The 7,706-nt window shown below is 32.9% G+C and overlaps 2 pseudogenes; both read right to left on the bottom strand.

The window, feature by feature from the left end:
* Positions 1 to 3,790: 3,790 nt before the first annotated feature.
* Positions 3,791 to 4,114, bottom strand: LOC143262289 (uridine 5'-monophosphate synthase pseudogene; annotated as a pseudogene).
* Positions 4,115 to 6,278: 2,164 nt separating this feature from the next.
* LOC143262288 (uridine 5'-monophosphate synthase pseudogene) lies at positions 6,279 to 6,602 on the bottom strand (annotated as a pseudogene).
* Between the last annotated feature and the right edge of the window lie 1,104 nt (positions 6,603 to 7,706).

Genomic DNA, 7,706 nt, shown 5'->3' with positions numbered 1-7,706 from the left:
GGATAAGTTTGCTGAGTTTATAATTGGATCGTTGTTATTTTCTTCTGGTAAGTTCTTTTTAGAATCTTTAGATGTAGAGTTTGTATAAACCCAATCATATACCTCACTTCTTATAGAAGCGTTTACGAGTTCTGCATTCTCAGATTTTTTATTGGAATCATTTGTCAGTAACTTCAATAAATCATCAAAAAACATTGGGTTTCTTCAGCTTAACATCCGCTAAATCATTTTCATTGAGCTCTCCAATAATAAGCATCCCCTTAAACGAGTAAATATCTTTATGTATCTCTTCCGCCAAAACAATTATATCTTTTAATTGTTCGAAAGGTACTGTTTGTGTACTTGGAACAGCAGTACAAAGCTTCCAGTCGGTTTCTCCATCAAGTTGATCGGTTCTAAGAAATATTTGCCCCGTTATGTCCAGATGTCTTAAGAAGAACCATATCAGCAGGAATTCTCTCATCTTTCTCTAAAGATATTATGTCCCCAACTTTAATATCTGAGCTATGAACACGTTTAAATCCCTCATTTTCAGTATATTTTATATAGAATTGATTGTTTATAAAACAATCTCTAATATATCTTCTGTAATCATTATAAGATTCTTTAAACAAACATGCAATAATAACCATTATCCAAGGACCAAGAGATGAAATTGGTGAGAATATTCTAAACCTGTCAAAGCATTGTGTAACTGATATTACAAAAAATTAAGTGTTAAAAAAGAATTTGAACTACTGAAGAAGAATCCAGAATGGTAGTGTGTACCAACAGTAATTTTGATTGCATACTGCATTATTTTCCTGGCATACCCTTTGAGATGATTTGAGTTTTTTTAAAAATAAAGGAGAACAGCAACAAATAAAAAACAAGATTCTATTTTTTATTTATGTAAAATAAAATATAATCTTTCTAAAATACATTACTATTTGTTCTTCTAAATAAAACATTTATATTCATTTCTTAATCTTTGAAGAATAATAAACTGTAAGCCTTTTTTACTTATTAATTTTGAATTTTAGAATAATAGCAAAGTTCTTATGCATAACATTTAAAAAATGTTCTACCTAATAAAGAAATTTAAGTGTTTAATTTTCAGAAAAAAGACGTTTACCATTATACTATAAAACTTTATGATAGAAAATGTTTTTTTAAAAAATAATGTTTTTACTGTCAAACAGAGATGTTTTTAAAAAAAAAATAGTATTTTTACTGTCAAAAAGAGTATCATGTTACTATAAAAAACAACAGCGGATTAAAAATATTTAAAACACGTCATAATTTTAAATATCAGTACAAAACGCTATAAAAAATTTACAAAATTTAATGGTTTGTTAAAATTAATAGAATTAAAAACTTAAAACAATTTTATTATTTTGCTGAAAATAGTAACATATCAAGTAAAACTTATAGTATTCTACTAAATAAAAAGGAATAAATAATAAAGTAAACCAGCAAGCAATTTATGTTATACTAAATGAGAAATCTCTCTTGAAAATTGTATTTATGTGTAAATATTGGCCTTCTTGTTATTCTTAATGTTCATGTATAAAATACTATGCAAATTTTTCGATTTTGTAATTTATATAATGATACAAAGAAAGGGTTAAAAACTGTGAAGTAAAACAAAAAAAAATTTAAACCTTAAAGAGATATATAAGGCCTTTAATTATATATACAATATAGATTTAAAAAAACTCTTTATAGATACCGTATTATAATTATTTTAACAGTCACTTTTCCAAAATATTTTTTTTTTATTTTAGCTGTAAAATTTATAAATAACAGTTTGATAAAAAAACAAAAACTTAACCCTTTTCTATATTAGAACGAGATTATCATTGAAATTTTAATGTTAATATATAAAAACAAGTTTTATGTTCTACTTTTACTATTTTTTATAATGTTCTTAAAATATTTGAGTTTTAATGACTATTTTTTTTCATGAATTATTTTTTAATGATAACAAGAAAATAAAAGTATAAACAGGATTATTACATATATATTTGTTTAAAATTATTTATTTAAAAAAAAAACTTACAAACCGCTTACGATTAATCGATAAGGCTGCTTTAAATACATAAAGAAAAACATTTTACTTTAAATACATATCAAAACATTAAAATTATTGTTTTGGTTGTAGTGAGTCGTAATTTTATGTTATGTTGAGTTTAAAACTAAAAGATTATTAACTAAATTAAATTTTTAATATCGAATATTGAACCGGTTAATATCTATAAATGTTATTAATGAGCGGTTTAAATAAACAAAATATAAAAATACAACGTGTTCGACAATTAAGCTTAAAAGTTAATTTTCCAAAATATTTTATAAATTTGAAGGTTCGACAGAAAAAACTAGTTTATTGAATATACTAAAAAAATGTTAGGTAAACAGTCAAATAAAACAAGTAGATTCATTTTCCCCTGTAGTGATATCATCTTAGTCAATAAACCAGAAGGTATAAATGTTATATTAGATAATTTGTATATTGGAATTAAAAAAAACAAAATTCCTACATTTGCACAAAATAAAAAATATTATTAAGAATGGTTATGAACTATAATGAACTAATAAAAATGTATGCAGCAAAATGTGATATAATTTGTACATAAAATTTTCTATAAACACTGTAACTATTTAATTCGTTTGAAGACAATTTAAACAAGACATAGGAGAACTTAATTCAATTTATAAAAAAACATCAAAAAGCGTTTTTTAAGTATTCTAAATACACTTAATAACAAAACTAATGTTTTCATAATACAAAACTATCGTATAAAGTAAATATATATTTGAATCATTTTTCAAGGTAGAGAGAGGTTTTTATATGGCATTCACATATATGGCATTATCGAAAACATGAGTGGCTTCGTGTGACCCTCGTGTTAGGGTAGTAAAAGATTTGGTTTTCTCTCGTAATCTGGTGACCGGAACGTAGCTAATCACCTATGTAATCACTCACACGATAATCTGCCAAGATGCCAGATGCCGAGATAAAATTCTTAAATATCTATACGTACTACTAACTCCAGTATCTTGCCTCTGTGATGTTAAATTTGATATTTCCCACGCCGTCGTGCAGCAATTTTTTATATCCCACTTTTTTTGTCTCTTATTAGTCTGCTTATTTCAACAGATATCAAAGTATAAATACTCCACCTGTGGCAAACAAGTGAAGCTCTCAAACTCTAATATGATCGAACAATGGAAACTTTGTAAATAATTAGATTCTGTTAAAATTCTTGCCCTCCAAATAAATCCTCAAAGATTGAAAATTTCTCCCTCAAAATTCAGTTTTATTGTAGGACGCACTTGCATTATAAAAGATGGAAATGGAAAAATTCTAAGGTAACATCTTCGCTTGTAAATTTCAATAGGTTTGAGCAGATATAAAAATCCGTAGGGTGTGTTAAGTAAACATATCGAGTATATCAATAATATATTTCTTTATTTCCTTTAATCAATATTGCTGTTTGTATAACTGAAAACTCGATGCTCATCGAGATATTTGAGAGCCTTTCTAAAAACGCATTACCGCACCACGTGCGATAACATCAAAAATCCAGTATCTTTCGCTTAAAATAGACTTGTTTCATTTATTTCCCCAGCCCCGTAAACCTTTAACGAATCCTGCGAGTCCAGCCTGGCCGCCCTTCTTGGCTTGATCTCCCAATTTCTCACTCAAATCCGGAAACTCGACCATGTTGCAGGCCAAGTCGAAGAACAACGGTTTGCAAGGGATAGGCTGCATGGATGATGCTATTAGTTTATAATTGGAAAATACTTTTTATTTCAATCGTTTTTTGTAAGCAGTCCAAAGTTCCTTCTTATATTCCAACGCGGCAGCTAACTTGTCCTTTGCCTCGGTGATACCTCTACCAACAACAGCTAAATCTGCTCCAGATTTTACAACAGATTCTGGAGTATTGTACTGTTGACCGAAATTGTCGGAACTATGGCCGAGCTTCACTCCAGGGGTCAGCTGAACGAGACCTGGATTCGTGAATATATTCGACTGACAAACGATGCCAGCGACTATGTTCGAATTTTGTGCGATCGACACTGCGTGCCGAACGTACTCGTCATTTGTTAACGCGCCTTTAGAGGACATCTGCGCCAATATAAAAATACCACGCGGTTCGTTAACATTTCCTAACGCATTTTTTAATCCATCTACTATGCTCTTTCCTGCTATCGCATGCACAGTAACAATATCTGCCCATTCCGCAATTTTGTAAATACCCTTTTGGTATTGCAAAGACACCGTGTTGCCGATATCCGCGAACTTCCGGTCCTCCATTAAAAGAAAATCGTGCTTCTTAGCCAAATCTTGCAAACGCTTTATAAAATCGCAGCTGAAGTCTTCTACTATATCTACGTGCGTTTTTAGTACCACAATGTGTGGTCCTACCAAATTTGCTAATTGTAAAATAGAGTCTGCTTTGGTCAAGTCTGCTGCCAAGCACAAAGTAGATTCTTTTGTTTCCATTAGATTGAATATTTTAGATGCAATCTCGTTTGTAGCCTTATTAGCGCGACAGTAAAATGGTATTTTCAGTCTGCATTCTGGAACTTTAAAAGAAGCTATTTAATATTCTATGAAGCAGAAAATGACGCAGCGTAAAATGTTATTTACCTTGATTAACGATAACAGGAGCTTGAGATAGCGACAAGTAGTTTAGTACATCTTTTCTTATCGTTGGCGTAATCTTGTCGGCTTCCACGAGGTAAGCCAAGAGACTGGTGACCGAGTACAAACTCCACATGTTTATACCATCAGCTTCAATATTCTTTTTGCCACCCTGTTCTCTGTCAATCACTACAAGAGCATCTGTTACCTTCAAACCCTCTTTCCTTAAAGTTTGTACAGTCTCTAGGATACTGCTGCCGCTAGTGACTACATCCTCAATGATCACACAATTATCTCCTAATTTAAAATGGCCTTCTATCATTTTCTTTGTGCCATATGCCTTTTCCTCTTTTCTTTTGATTAACATGGGGATATTAAAATCGACAGATATCAAAGTAGCTAATGGTAAAGCAGTGTAAGGTACACCACAGATCTGAGATACGTTTCCACGGTCCTCTGACAGTCTCCACAGTGCCTTCGCCAGTTGAGCCTTTGAAATATCAAAGAATATAAACAATTTAAAAATTATACAAATGACAGAGTATGCTTGATAGAATTTATAAATTACTCATACCATAACTTTTGGCTGAGAGATTATTACTCTCAAGTCAAAATACACTGGACTTTTCAAACCAACTTTGGTCACAAATTCTCCAAATTTGATCGCGTCGATCTCAAAAAGTGAAATGGCTAACTTCTTCAATTCTACGTCCATGGCACTCGATTTTTCGCACATGATTTCTGTCTATTGAAATTAAAACACCGCGTGCTCCCTGAAAGCATGATGCACAGAGCGATATTTAACCTGTTGCACATAGCTGTTTCTATTTCGTATTATATTTCATTCAAGTGTACAGTTCATTTTAGGATAAGAATAAATTATGCAATACGTACAGATTAATAACAATTTTAACGTTAACGATGAGGGATTAGGTTTTCTGGCACTGCGTGATCGGAACGGCAGCTTCTCACCTATGTAATCGCTTTGCTGCAGATATCAAAGTATAAATACTCCACCTGTGGCAAACAAGTGAAGCTCTCAAACTCTAAAATGATCGAACAATGGAAACTTTGTAAATAATTAGATTCTGTTAAAATTCTTGCCCTCCAATTTCATCCTCAAAGATTGAAAATTTCTCCCTCAAAATTCAGTTTTATTGTAGGACGCACTTGCATTATAAAAGATGGAAATGGAAAAATTCTAAGGTAATATCTTCGCTTGTAAATTTCAATAGGTTTGAGCAGATATAAAAATCCGTAGGGTGTGTTAAGTAAACATATCGAGTATATCAATAATATATTTCTTTATTTCCTTTAATCAATATTGCTGTTTGTATAACTGAAAACTCGATGCTCATCGAGATATTTGAGAGCCTTTCTAAAAACGCATTACCGCACCACGTGCGATAACATCAAAAATCCAGTATCTTTCGCTTAAAATAGACTTGTTTCATTTATTTCCCCAGCCCCGTAAACCTTTAACGAATCCTGCGAGTCCAGCCTGGCCGCCCTTCTTGGCTTGATCTCCCAATTTCTCACTCAAATCCGGAAACTCGACCATGTTGCAGGCCAAGTCGAAGAACAACGGTTTGCAAGGGATAGGCTGCATGGATGATGCTATTAGTTTATAATTGGAAAATACTTTTTATTTCAATCGTTTTTTGTAAGCAGTCCAAAGTTCCTTCTTATATTCCAACGCGGCAGCTAACTTGTCCTTTGCCTCGGTGATACCTCTACCAACAACAGCTAAATCTGCTCCAGATTTTACAACAGATTCTGGAGTATTGTACTGTTGACCGAAATTGTCGGAACTATGGCCGAGCTTCACTCCAGGGGTCAGCTGAACGAGACCTGGATTCGTGAATATATTCGACTGACAAACGATGCCAGCGACTATGTTCGAATTTTGTGCGATCGACACTGCGTGCCGAACGTACTCGTCATTTGTTAACGCGCCTTTAGAGGACATCTGCGCCAATATAAAAATACCACGCGGTTCGTTAACATTTCCTAACGCATTTTTTAATCCATCTACTATGCTCTTTCCTGCTATCGCATGCACAGTAACAATATCTGCCCATTCCGCAATTTTGTAAATACCCTTTTGGTATTGCAAAGACACCGTGTTGCCGATATCCGCGAACTTCCGGTCCTCCATTAAAAGAAAATCGTGCTTCTTAGCCAAATCTTGCAAACGCTTTATAAAATCGCAGCTGAAGTCTTCTACTATATCTACGTGCGTTTTTAGTACCACAATGTGTGGTCCTACCAAATTTGCTAATTGTAAAATAGAGTCTGCTTTGGTCAAGTCTGCTGCCAAGCACAAAGTAGATTCTTTTGTTTCCATTAGATTGAATATTTTAGATGCAATCTCGTTTGTAGCCTTATTAGCGCGACAGTAAAATGGTATTTTCAGTCTGCATTCTGGAACTTTAAAAGAAGCTATTTAATATTCTATGAAGCAGAAAATGACGCAGCGTAAAATGTTATTTACCTTGATTAACGATAACAGGAGCTTGAGATAGCGACAAGTAGTTTAGTACATCTTTTCTTATCGTTGGCGTAATCTTGTCGGCTTCCACGAGGTAAGCCAAGAGACTGGTGACCGAGTACAAACTCCACATGTTTATACCATCAGCTTCAATATTCTTTTTGCCACCCTGTTCTCTGTCAATCACTACAAGAGCATCTGTTACCTTCAAACCCTCTTTCCTTAAAGTTTGTACAGTCTCTAGGATACTGCTGCCGCTAGTGACTACATCCTCAATGATCACACAATTATCTCCTAATTTAAAATGGCCTTCTATCATTTTCTTTGTGCCATATGCCTTTTCCTCTTTTCTTTTGATTAACATGGGGATATTAAAATCGACAGATATCAAAGTAGCTAATGGTAAAGCAGTGTAAGGTACACCACAGATCTGAGATACGTTTCCACGGTCCTCTGACAGTCTCCACAGTGCCTTCGCCAGTTGAGCCTTTGAAATATCAAAGAATATAAACAATTTAAAAATTATACAAATGACAGAGTATGCTTGATAGAATTTATAAATTACTCATACCATAACTTTTG

Source organism: Megalopta genalis, unplaced genomic scaffold, assembly GCF_051020955.1.
Source record: "Megalopta genalis isolate 19385.01 unplaced genomic scaffold, iyMegGena1_principal scaffold0106, whole genome shotgun sequence".
Lineage (NCBI taxonomy): Eukaryota > Metazoa > Arthropoda > Insecta > Hymenoptera > Halictidae > Megalopta > Megalopta genalis.
Note: the sequence above shows the minus strand (reverse complement) of the source record. Positions and strands in the feature narration are given on the sequence as shown.